Genomic DNA, 12,132 nt, shown 5'->3' on the forward strand with positions numbered 1-12,132 from the left:
GACAGAGGAAGGAAGCATGATTGTTACCTCGCCACCAACACAACAGGGACTTGGTGCTCCTGGATGCGCAACACACATGAGTGCCTTCTTGCTGCACTACCTGCAACATGACCCTCGAATTGTGAGAATTAGAAATAATCCTGACTACTGGGTTGCCACACTGTTAGATCCCCGGTACAAAAGTAAATTTGCAGAAATTATTCCTGCCATAGAAAGGGATGCACGCATGCAGGAGTATCAGCAGAGACTGTTGCAGAATCTTACATGTGCTTTTCCACAAAATACCAGTGGTGCACGTAGTGAATCTCACAGTTCCAACTTGCCAACCGTGGGACCGTCAAGTGTTCAGCACTCAAACCGTAACAGAACCACAGTATCTGCTGGTAACATCAATTTTGCAGAATCATTTCACCACTTTTTTAGCCCATCCTTTGCAAGGCCACAGGAGACAAGAAGTCTGACACATAGTCAACGCCTAGAGACGATGGTACAGGAGTATCTCCAAGTAAACATTGAAGCCACGACTGTGTCACTGGACCCTTGCTCTTTTTGGGCTTCCAATCTGGATAAATGGCCGGAGCTAGCCACTTACGCCTTGGAGATCTTGTCATGCCCCGCAGCCAGCGTTCTGTCTGAACGTGTGTTCAGCGCTGCTGGTGGTGTGCTGACAGATAAGCGCTCTCCACTGATAATGTAGACAGACTCACGTTCATAAAGATGAACAAATCATGGATCCGAAACGACTTTTCTACCCCTGTGTCATCCTGGGGAGAGTAAAAGCTTGATGATTGGTTAAAATCACCCTACCAACCATTTTAAGCTTTCAAATTACTAATCATGTTTATCTGTATCTTGGCTGGAAAATAATTTGGGCTTTGTAGCAGTGTGCAGCACTGATCCTATTAGGCCATCTATACTAAAGCTTCACCAGATTTAAAATTAATAATAATTTTTAGCTGCATCTAGCCCGGAAAATAATTTTGGGGCTCTGAGATGCGCAAGACACATAAGTGCCTTCTTGCTGCACTACCTGCAGCATGACCCTCAGATTGTCAGAATTCGAAGTAATCATGACTACTGGGTTGCCACACTCTTAGATCCCCCAAACTTTTCGATCAACCTTTTCATTTTAATAAAGACCAAAAAAATGGTCATTTTTGAAATTATAAGCATTAGCAGGTTGATAGAAACTGAAATCAAACAGTTTTCAACTCAAAACTTTATTCTAGGTGATGTTACATTTTCACATAGGACCCCTTGTTCGAAAGGAGCTTCTGAACTCTCTCGTCCATTGAATTTGTCAGGTTTTGGATGGTTTCTGCTTCAATTGTTTTGCATGAGGACAGAATACCCTCCCAGAGCTGTTGCTTAGATGTGAACTGCCTCCCGCCATCATAGACACTCCTTTTAATGATGCTCCAAAGGTTCTGAATGGGGTAGAGGTCAGGGGAGCATGGAGGTCACACCATAAGTTTGTCCCCTTTTATGCCCATATCAGCCAGAGATGCAGATGTTTTATGTGCAGCATGAGATGGTGCATTATCATGCAGAAAAATGATCTTGCTGTGAAATACACGGTTCTTCTTCTTGAACCATGGCAGGAAGTGCTGTTTGAGAAAATCCACATACATTATGGAGTTCATCTTTAGCGCCTTCAGGGATCCTAAAGGGGCCGACAATCTCTCTCCCCATGATTCCAGCCCAAAACATTACTCCACCTCCTCCTTGTTGGCGCTGTAGCCGTGTTTGCGTGGGGTGTCCATCAACCAGCCATCCTCCACTCCATCCATCTGGACCATCGAGCGCTGCACGGCACTCATCCGTGAACAAAACAGTTTTGAAATCAGTCTTCATGTAATGTTTGGCCCACTGGAGCCGTTTCTGCTTGTGTGAAGTGGATAGAGGAGGTCGACAGGATGGCGTATGCACAGCTGCAAACCTCTGAAGGACCCTGCATCTTGTTGTTCGGGGGACGTTGGAGGCACAAGCAGCTTCAAAAACTTGTCTGCTGCTATGACAAGGCTTTTTTGCCGCTGCTCTTTCAACCTGACGTAATTGCCTGTAGGAAAGAGTCCTCAATTTGCCCTTATCAGCACGCACACGTGTGTACTGTGAATCAGCTACATACTTCTTGATTGCCAAGACACTTCATCCTGATCATCGCACAATGTTGATTGTAGTCATGCCTTGACCTAAACACTCCACAATTTGTTGCTTCTCAGCAGCCGACACATCCTTTTTCTTTCCCATTTTGGCAGAAAATGTAGGCTGCTTAATAATGTGAGACAGCCTTCTTAAGTAGTCTTGCCTTTCATTGGACACACCTGCCAAACTAATTAGCACAGGTGTCTGCAATTGCTTACAGTGATATAAAGAGCCCTGACACACATCACCATCAATGAGTTTAACTGACAAACAAACAAATTCTTCCCTTATCACTCCTAAACACTTTTTGCATAATAATTTGGAACGCAGTGTACATGTGCTTTTCCACAAAACACCAGTGGTTCACGTAGTGAATCTTACAGTTCTAACTTGCCAACCGTGGTCTGTATGGAGTTGTTCAATAAAGGGCCCAAAATTAAGATAACATAGATGGGAGAGGTCTCTATGAATAGGAATTCCTAAGTATTTGATACCCTGCGAGGGCCAGGCAAAGGGAAAGTTGGACTGGATGGAATCCTATATGGATTTGGGGAGGGAGACATCGAGGGCCTCAGACTTCGCTGCATTGATTTTAAAATTTGACCATGTAACAAAGTGATCTATTTCAGCCATAACAGCATGGATGGATATATGTGATTGAGTGATATATACTAGGACATCATCAGCAAATAGAGAGCACTTGTACTCGGTGCCTCCCACCTCAATCCACCTAATATTGGGGTTATGGCGAATTGATGAGAGCAGGTGCTCCGTCACTAGGATGTATAAGAGAGGGGACAGAGGACATCCCTGCCTTGTCCCATTGGTGATTGTGAAAGGTGATGAAAATGTTCTGATGCACCCCCTGGGCCTTGGGACACCCGGAGCCGGACCCTTTTTGGTGGATGCTGGTGGTTGTAGTCTTCGTGGCGGTGACCCCGTTCCGTGGCTCAGGGTGGTCAAACCAGTGGCAGAACTATTTATGTGGTTTTGATGTTTAAATGTCCGACTACGCCACCCGTGGATTGCGGTCAGAGTGAACCGCCGCTCCAGGGCAGACCGCTGAGGCTGGTGTTGTGGGTGCAGCAGAGCGTAGCATAACTCCCCACGGGAGGAGTATAGCCTCAGGGCAGTGTATGTGGAGGATGGGGGTGATGGTGCAGGGCAGCAGCAGTAACGACACGGAGTCAGTGATGCAGTCCAGGGCCTTTACTCACAGTTCTTATTATCCAGACCACGTCTGCAGGTAACGGCTGCCCACGTCGTACTGTGCTCACCAGGTGAGGGGCTCAGACAACTCCCAGATAACTTTGGAGCGCTTCACAGGACCCCCTTTGTGTGTCCTTTGTCTGGCCTTTCTTACCAACCCTTCTGTCCGGCTGCCTCGGGCCTCCTCTTGGTAAACTTGGTGCCAGTTTCCCTGACCCTATGTGGTGCCTTCCTAGCGGGTGTAGCGAGGGGCTGCGCCACATAAAATGTCACAGCCTCCGGTTTCTAGCTGAGGGTCGTGTCCTGCCTCCACTAGTTTCGGGGACTGGTCTCCCCCTTTGGCCTGACCCCTCCACGCAGGTGGATTCGGGCGTGCGGTGGCGACTCGCCCGTCCGCACCCCTGGGATCCCTTCATTCCTCGTTCCTGGAGCCTTCTCTGCTCCTCTTCCTTCCTTCTCCCTCTTCCAGGCCTGGGCCTCTGTTACTAGGCCCACCTCCGGAGCAGAGCTCATGCAGAGCCCCTGCTCCCTGCCACTTCTGCTCAGACTTCTCTGCACTGAACTAAGATGGTGCCCACCTTTTATACTCCCTTCTCAATGCACCCAGGAACTGCTTCCTCCCTGCTCCTGCACTACAGGGTTCCCCTTCCTCAGTGTTCCCTCCCCCCACTCCAGCCAGGGACAGGGACTGTCGTGCCCATCTCAGAGGCATATTGGTCGCCCTGCCCCACGGCAATGTGGTGTAATGCATGCAGGTGTCGGGTCCTGATCCACACTCCATCCTTACCTGAGAGTGAGATATCACACTTCTGGGTGAGGTGCAATACCTCTGTAGCAACCGAGCCCTCAGGGTGCTACAGTTCCATTTATCTTCAGCCTAGGTGACGTATTGTGATACAGGACCGTGATTTTGGCTATAAAAGGGTCCCCTAGACCCCTACCCCAAGCTTTTTAAGAGAATCATATATGGCGTGCCAGGAGACTCTATGGAATGCTTTCTCAGCATCCAACGAGAGTATCTAATTACAAATTTTTAACTGCATCTAGCCCAGGAAATACTTTGTGCCTAGTAGCAGTGTCTGCTAGTCAGCGGATTATCCCGGCTGTTAAGCAAGCTACACCACCTGTAGTTTAGACACTTAATTTTTTCAAAGGAAATGCTTCGGGACCATGGGATACTCAGTGAAGAGCATCAGGAGGCACCCCAAGGCATAGGGGCTGGGACTGGCAGTAGGATGCCTTGCGGTGGACAGCCGAGCTCGATCCTTATAAAAGCTTTTTAACTGCAGCAGCTTTAGTGGACACTACTGGAGCTGGAATTACGCGGCTGCTGGCATGAGACTTGCCCTCCAATAGATCCTTGTAAATGGATTAAGTGTATTCATTCAAATTAGAGAGACAATTTAAATTAAAAAGCTTAGAGCTGCCTCCACCACAGGGGGGCTCGCTCGACCCACCAGCGGACAGGCACCAGTATTGGGAGAGGGGGGCTGGCCATCAGGGTTCACCGCGGCTCTGGCACAAACCCGGCGACACGGAGGTGGCACGGGCAGGAACGGACTGGCCGTGTCGGCTTCTCACTTTTTGGATTTTAGAAGGGCATGACATGCCTATATCTGTGTCTCCCCCTCCTTTTACTCCTCCACCTCTTTTATTTTCGCATGACTATATGTACTTGTCACTTTTCCATGTGTTAGTTATGTCTTCTGAGCAGTTTGTCAGCTTTTGGACACCTTTGAAGGTGTTTTCTATGTGTTTCTATGTGTTTTTGTTTGCCTGCCATTGGTTTTAACGGTGTTCGAAGGTGTTCGACGAACAGTTCGACGAACAGTTCGGCGAACACACGGGTGTTCGACGAACCGAACCGAACTCGAACACTACGGGGGTGGCTCAACATTACTGAATATATACTTAATAAGGTCTTATTGGCTTAAAAAGGGCCTAATAAGGCCATTATTGATAGATGCATATTCCAAGCAGGAATGTGAGCACCTCAGCTCTACATTTTGGATAGACAGATACATGCTAAACTCCCCTGATGAACCCATATGGGAGAAACACGTCAGGAAAGCACGACGGGACAATCTAGGGCAATGTTCCCCAACTACAGTCATCAAGAGCCACCAACAGGTCATGTTTGCAGGATTTCCTTAGTATTGCCAGGTGATGGAATTATTGCCTGTGCAGGTAATGCAATTATAACATGGATACTACTAAGTAAATCCTGAAAACATGGCCTGTTGATGGCTCTTGAGGACTGGAGTTGGGAAACACTGGTCTAGGGCTTAGTTTTCAATAGGGATAGCTGTGGACTGTCATTGTAAGGGTGGAAGTCTTTTGGGGCTATCTAGGGCCATGAGTACCAAGAATGAGGAACAGAAGTCAATGAGATGAACTGATATGCTATGACTGTGCTGAACCTTAAAGAGGTTGTCCACTACTTTTATATTGATGACCAATCCTTAGGATAGGTCATCAATGTCTTATCGGCCGGGGTTCGACACCTGGCACCGCCGCCGATCAGCTGTTATAGGTGTCGGCATCAGCCGTCGCCGACCGGAAGTACTTACTTGTGGAGCTGGCCATCTACTTGTAGTGGCTGCTGCGGGGTACTACACATCCACCTCCTATTGATTTGAATAGGAGATGAATATGTAGTACCCTGTGGCAGCCACTACAAGCAGACGGCCAGATTCACAAGCAAGTACTCCCGGGCCAGCGTGCACCGCCGCTGACCCCACTAACAGCTGATCAGCAGGGGTGCCAGGTGTCAAACCCCGGCCGATCAGACATTGATGACCTATCCTAAGGATAGGCCATCAATGTAAAAGTAGTGGACAACCTCTTCAAGATGAGTGAGATTGTTCCTATTCTTATTACTTCTTATACATTTTCGTATTGATATGTGGTTCTGTAGTGCTATGGTGTTGTCAGATATAGACAACTAATATTATTTGAGGTGGGTCTTTGGTGATACGGACCAAATCTGTAAGGACTGACTACTGTCAGCAAAGATTATAAGCCACATATCCTACTTACCTATAGGTTGTCTTCCTTTTTCTTTCCCTTTATTCACACCTTTGATATAGGTAATATTAGGATTTAAGTATTATTAGGAGACTGCGGCTGCAATCAATTTTAAATTAACTACCATTTTAATAACACTCACTTATTTGCTATTATAGTATATTACACGTAGTGAGATGCATTGAACCCCTGACGAGGAGATGGATTTTTCTTCTTCTCTCTACTTTTGTGTTTTTGCATGTTGTAATAATGGTGGGCCATGGAACCAGAACCCTGTTTTCCTTGTTCCATTTGTATTGATGATGTAGTGCAATGGCTCCAAATCACCATAATGGATCATATACAGTAGCCAACTTCAGGCTTTTGTTTATCCCCCTCATTTAACTCTTGCATATTACTTGATATTTTTTCAGGCGAAGAAATTTCAGTACACAGCTAGAATAATATTTGTGTGAATTTCCTGGAGCTTCTTATAATCCTCTCCTGGTTGTTTGCAACAATGACTTGTTCCGGCAAACTACTTTGGGGAGACCGTGGATACTTTTGGGGAGACCAGGTGGGGACAAAGAAGTCGCCTGACCCCATGGATATGTGGTTTGGGGTTGACAGGAGGGACCCACTGGTCGCCTGGAACTCATGGAGACATTTGGATCATCTGGCTCCATGGAAACTCTCGGCCTTGTACCTCGATGGTCTGCTAGCTTCCTAACCTTTCCGCTACCTTCTCTCTGTGGGGACCTGCCAGAAGCGGGGGGCCACTGGTTGAGGTAGTGGGCCCTGGAAGTCTCCAAAGTCGCAGTTGTTCTATCCTAGGTGTGTGGAGAAGGAAGTGTGAGACTGTGTAATGTTGTACCATCTTGGGTATTTGATGGGACTGTTCTATGTGTTTATTGTCCGCTTTGTGGTTCAATAAAGTATTGCCACTGTTTTACCCTCACCCTGTGTTGTCTGAGTAGTATTACACCCACGGAAGACCCCGGGTCTTCACATTTTAGTGGCAACAGTGAGATACTACTCAGCCCAGCAGATCTGGGGGAGCTGCAGGGGACTGGTGTTAGCACACACCATCCAAAGGGCTCCACAACCAGGGAGGCATGTAGACAGACGCAGCAGACGATAGGTGAGGCATACACAGTGGGTTTTGGATGCTACCATGTCCAACCCCTCCAGCCCGGCCTTGGGAGGAGGATCGGAGAGGATATACAGCAACAAGAAACATCAACTACAGGAGCTGTGTCAGCTTCAACGGATTGAATACAAGGCCACCGACACTCAAGGAATTTGATTCAGGAACCACAGGATGCTGAGGACGGCATGTGTGGACGCAATGGATACCAGTCTGTTTTCGTCAATTAAGTGTGGCTTTTATTTGCAAGGAAGACATGGAATATGCTCTGAGGAAACTGGATGATACAAAGTTTTGTTCTCATGAAAGTGAGACCTCTTACATTCATGTCTGTGCTTAAAGACATGCTGATGGACTGTCTCCAATAAGTGGAGAAGGATCATTGGATCTTGCCATCAGAAACTATGTCGGGCATAATTAAGATTTGACGTTGTATCATCACACCTCGTGACATCATCATTTTATATAGCACTATGTACATACAATTGCTCATTTTGCCTTTCTACCAACTTAATTCTTCTGTTTTCCATTAGGTCTATGACATCAAGTGATTAAAAACTGACTAGCTGATTCCTTCTAAGCTTTATGCAGAAACAGGAGGTCAATTTTCTCTGCACAAGTCATGAGTCACTGCAAAAGTCTATGGCAGGAGGGAGGAGTGGAGCAGCTGGGTCAGGAGTTGAAGATGGTAATCATGCAGGGACTAGAGACTTCCTGTTTCTACATACAGCAGAGAAAAGAGAATAATTAACAGGGTAGAAAGGCACAATGAGCAACTGTAAGTACACAGTGGTACACAGTGCTATATAATAAAATGATTGCAATATATTAAGAGGATAAAAACTTTGATGAGAGCGCTTCTTTAAAGCTTATCTTTGGTTGCTATGGGTCAATCAGAATTTTTGATGAATGAGGCCTGATAAGCATTATCTTGCACAATTCACACTGGGGATAAAGGACTCTGTTTTTCCTGGCCCACCTTGTATTTGTAAATCAACTTTTAAGAAATAGAGTCTTTGGTTTATGTGACCCAGACTATGCTTCAATATGCACACCGATGCGATAATAACAAAATGTTTTTATCGCTTTAATTCATATACTTGGTATACTGAGTTTAAATCCACAGATTCAAGAACGTATGCCACCATGAAAAATGCATCTGATGTTGGTGACTTTTCGGCCACCTCAGGGATCAGGGACCTCAATTGATTTCCATCTCTGTACCCCCCATATTTCTCTTTTAAAATATGGTACATGCTGACATCATAAGGTAAGAGGCTTCTCGTTTCGGCGTCCACTAATGTACTACATTCCTTTCCTCCTCTCTTGTTCCCAAATTCCTAATTATTGATGGGAAAGAGATATATATGGAAACCAGGGAGAGCCAAGATGTTCTCTCCTGATCACAATAGAGACTATCTTCCATGGGAACTGCATTATGATGTTCTCCTACACTTTATATCTAATGGACCCTATAGCATGAATTTACTAATCCATATTGCATGAACATAGTATTTCTATCAGCTGGATTCAATTGAATTGACTATTCAATACATATTTAAAAATGAAGAATGGGTAATCTCGTTGATCTGATTGGATAAAAATGGTAATGTATTACCATAAATGATTTAAAAAATAGCAAATATTAACAGATATGAATATAGCAGTTGAAAATAGAGAAACTTCTGAAACAACCAGGACTTTAGTATCCATTGTTTTTTACCGTCAGACCTTAAATGAATTACAGCTCTGTATCTGGTAATCTGAATCTGGACTTTGCTACTTTTGGTCTAAGGTATTGGAAAATGAGATGGCATGTATTAAAGGTCACTCTGTATTGTAATTTGGAAAGATACTATGAAATTTCCAAAAGAAAGTTTTCATGTGAGAAATCCTGCATGGACTCACTAATGGACTGAAATCCTGGATGTATGAAATTTGTTGTCCTGGCTTTGTCGTAAGCTCTTAATGGTGCTTGTCCTTTGACAACAGGAGCTCTTATTTTATTATTCTGCCGATGAAAAGCTTACACAGTATAAAATGCGATATGTTGCTGTTCTTAAGGAAAAATATCTGTTTTCTTATATCAAACTGGAAAAAAGTTCTATAGACATTTTTTTTATTATTTTTTATGACCTCTTCTATCACCCCAAATGTAATCCCTGTTCACATTGTATAATAGTCCTAACAATATATTAAGAAGAAATATTGTTAGTATCTTTTTCATTAAAAGTGAAGTTTTTTTCTTGTAATATAATGTTAAAAATACTATGTAAAATGAACATAGATTATGTTGGTAAATAATAACAGAATAGTTTATGCAGGTGAGTTTACCAGACTTGAATTTCTGGTACATCAGTGATTCTAACTTCCGAATTGGCAGCATTTGGCTATCTAATCCTACAGGGTTAAAGGGTTTGCACCTAGTTTAGAAGTTATCAACCCTGACCATAGGGTAGGGGACAGCTTCCAGTGTGCTGGGATTTGACTGCTGAGACCACCATAGATCCTGAGAACCAGATCTCTTAAGAGCCCTTTGTGAATGGAGTGGTGGTCAATCATGTGCACCACTTAATGAGATTGCCAAATTCTGTACTTGACTATCTCCGGAAGTTCCACAGAGAATGAATGGAGTGGAAGTGAGTGTGAGGAGCTGGCCACTTACTAAGACTATCAGACTTTTTCCAGCACGGAGCACCGGTACCATCAATCTTATTGTTATGATTTATTAGAGATTTGCTTGCTGTGTTTTATTAATGTTCTGCTTGCTTGTCAGTTTATGTGCACTAATTTCACTTGTAAAGTGTCCAGCATTCCAGCAATCTCATCAGTATCTCAGGAGCCTTAAGCCATTGTTCAAACAGCGACTAGGCCCATTGTATGTATGGGGAAAGTAGATCCGGTGGAGCCGTCACCACGGGGAGTCTCACATGCAGTCACAGGTGATGAGTTCAGTCTGAGAAAAAATACCTCCATTAATGCACACTTAGCTGTGAGGGGGCTGATCCCTTTGAAGGAGAAAAAGCAGACACATGTTTAGTGGGGAGGTGGTGGAATGACAGCAAAAGGATACAATCTATGGCTGTAGACCTGGAGCCAATGGATGCATGGCCTATGGAGTCTTGGAGATTAGTACTGCCTGGCTGGATAAACGTACTACAGTTGTGGGATCTGTCATTTGGATTTAAATTTTCGTGAGCACTGTTGCTACTGGATACCTGTGCTTCTATCATTTTATCTGCCGTCTGGAGGATCGTGGACAAACTATACTGGCTGGAAATACGAAATCTGTGGGCCAACCAAAAGTTGGGAGACAGTGAGTATCGCCTGATCCAAAGACAGTGGAAACTGATCCCGGGTTGGGAACTTGAAGACTGAGAGAACTGTATTTTGACCATGTACCTGGATTGAACCTTGATGTAAGGAATAAAATATTTTTGCATCGTTAACCTGCCTAGGTGATTATTTACAACCCACAACCTCAGATCTTCACAGTGAGCATAATTGACTAGACTATCACTTCATTTACATGGGTAACTTCGGAGGACTGAGCCTCGAAATTGGTGAAGGTTCCAGCAGTCAGACCCCAGGGATCAGAAAGTTATCCGCCATTCTATCGATAGGGGATAACTTTCAAACTTGATACAACCCCTTAAATACAAAAATAGCAAACTAATAAGAATCTACCCTCCAGTGGTGCCTGTAGTCACTCTGGATTTTATCATTTAGTGTTTTGTCAAGGAAGTAGACATTTGTATTTGAAAACTTGAGCTCTGACCCTTAAAAAGATATAAAGAAAAAAATCTACATATAATTCTGGACCCATTGAGATAAATATATATATTGTTCACAGTTGGCCACTCACTTCAAGAAAATTTTAAATTAATCATCCAAAATGTAATAATGCCATGTGAATGTGACTACTTATACTTCTATGCTGTTTATGGTTTTTGTTAACTACCTACCTGACTATCTGCTCACACCTCTGGATGAGTTTTGCCCTAGGGTAAAATAATCACCTTTTACAGTTATTTCCAATACGAGTTTGTTGTTCTCCAGTTGAAGCTGATTTATATGAAATGTTATTAGTCGCAACCTCCAAATCTTTTTGTAATAATTCATACAGTGGAGATTACAGCCTTGGAACACTGCCCAGTTCTACTGAAATCCTATTTATGGATTAAAGGATTTACGGAGCCTTTCCACCTCCAGTTCTGAATACTTGGATAAAATAGACCTGTTCCATATAAAACGCTTTAGAACCATTTTACATACTCTAATTAACCATTTGGAGCATGTTGGAATTAATGTAATTGAAGCTACATCTGATAAGTAACCCTTTCTTTGTCAAATCGTTCTGAATGAGTCACACGGAAGCCCAAGACATCATATATTCTAAATAAGTTAACAGAAGATAATGGACAGCATTGTGAAGTTATTTCTATTCAGCGGCTTAGAAGGACTGATCTGAGAATATTATACTGATGTGCGTAGGGTTGAGTCTGATAGAATTCCTTCTTTTTTAAAAAATATGAGATTTCAGCAAGTTTTATGTTAATGGAGGTAGACTCTAAATCCAGAATACTATCTGTCTTAGGCTTTGTATTCAGTACACTGTAAATCCA

At 43.9% G+C, this 12,132-nt stretch overlaps 1 pseudogene; it reads right to left on the minus strand.

Moving 5' to 3' along the window:
* LOC141247071 (uncharacterized) overlaps positions 1–11,773 on the minus strand; it is a 33,608-nt pseudogene extending 21,835 nt beyond the window's left edge.
* Positions 11,774–12,132: the final 359 nt, after the last annotated feature.

Source organism: Phyllobates terribilis, unplaced genomic scaffold, assembly GCF_046119375.1.
Source record: "Phyllobates terribilis strain yellow unplaced genomic scaffold, ASM4611937v1 Scaffold_2__4_contigs__length_985480577, whole genome shotgun sequence".
Lineage (NCBI taxonomy): Eukaryota > Metazoa > Chordata > Amphibia > Anura > Dendrobatidae > Phyllobates > Phyllobates terribilis.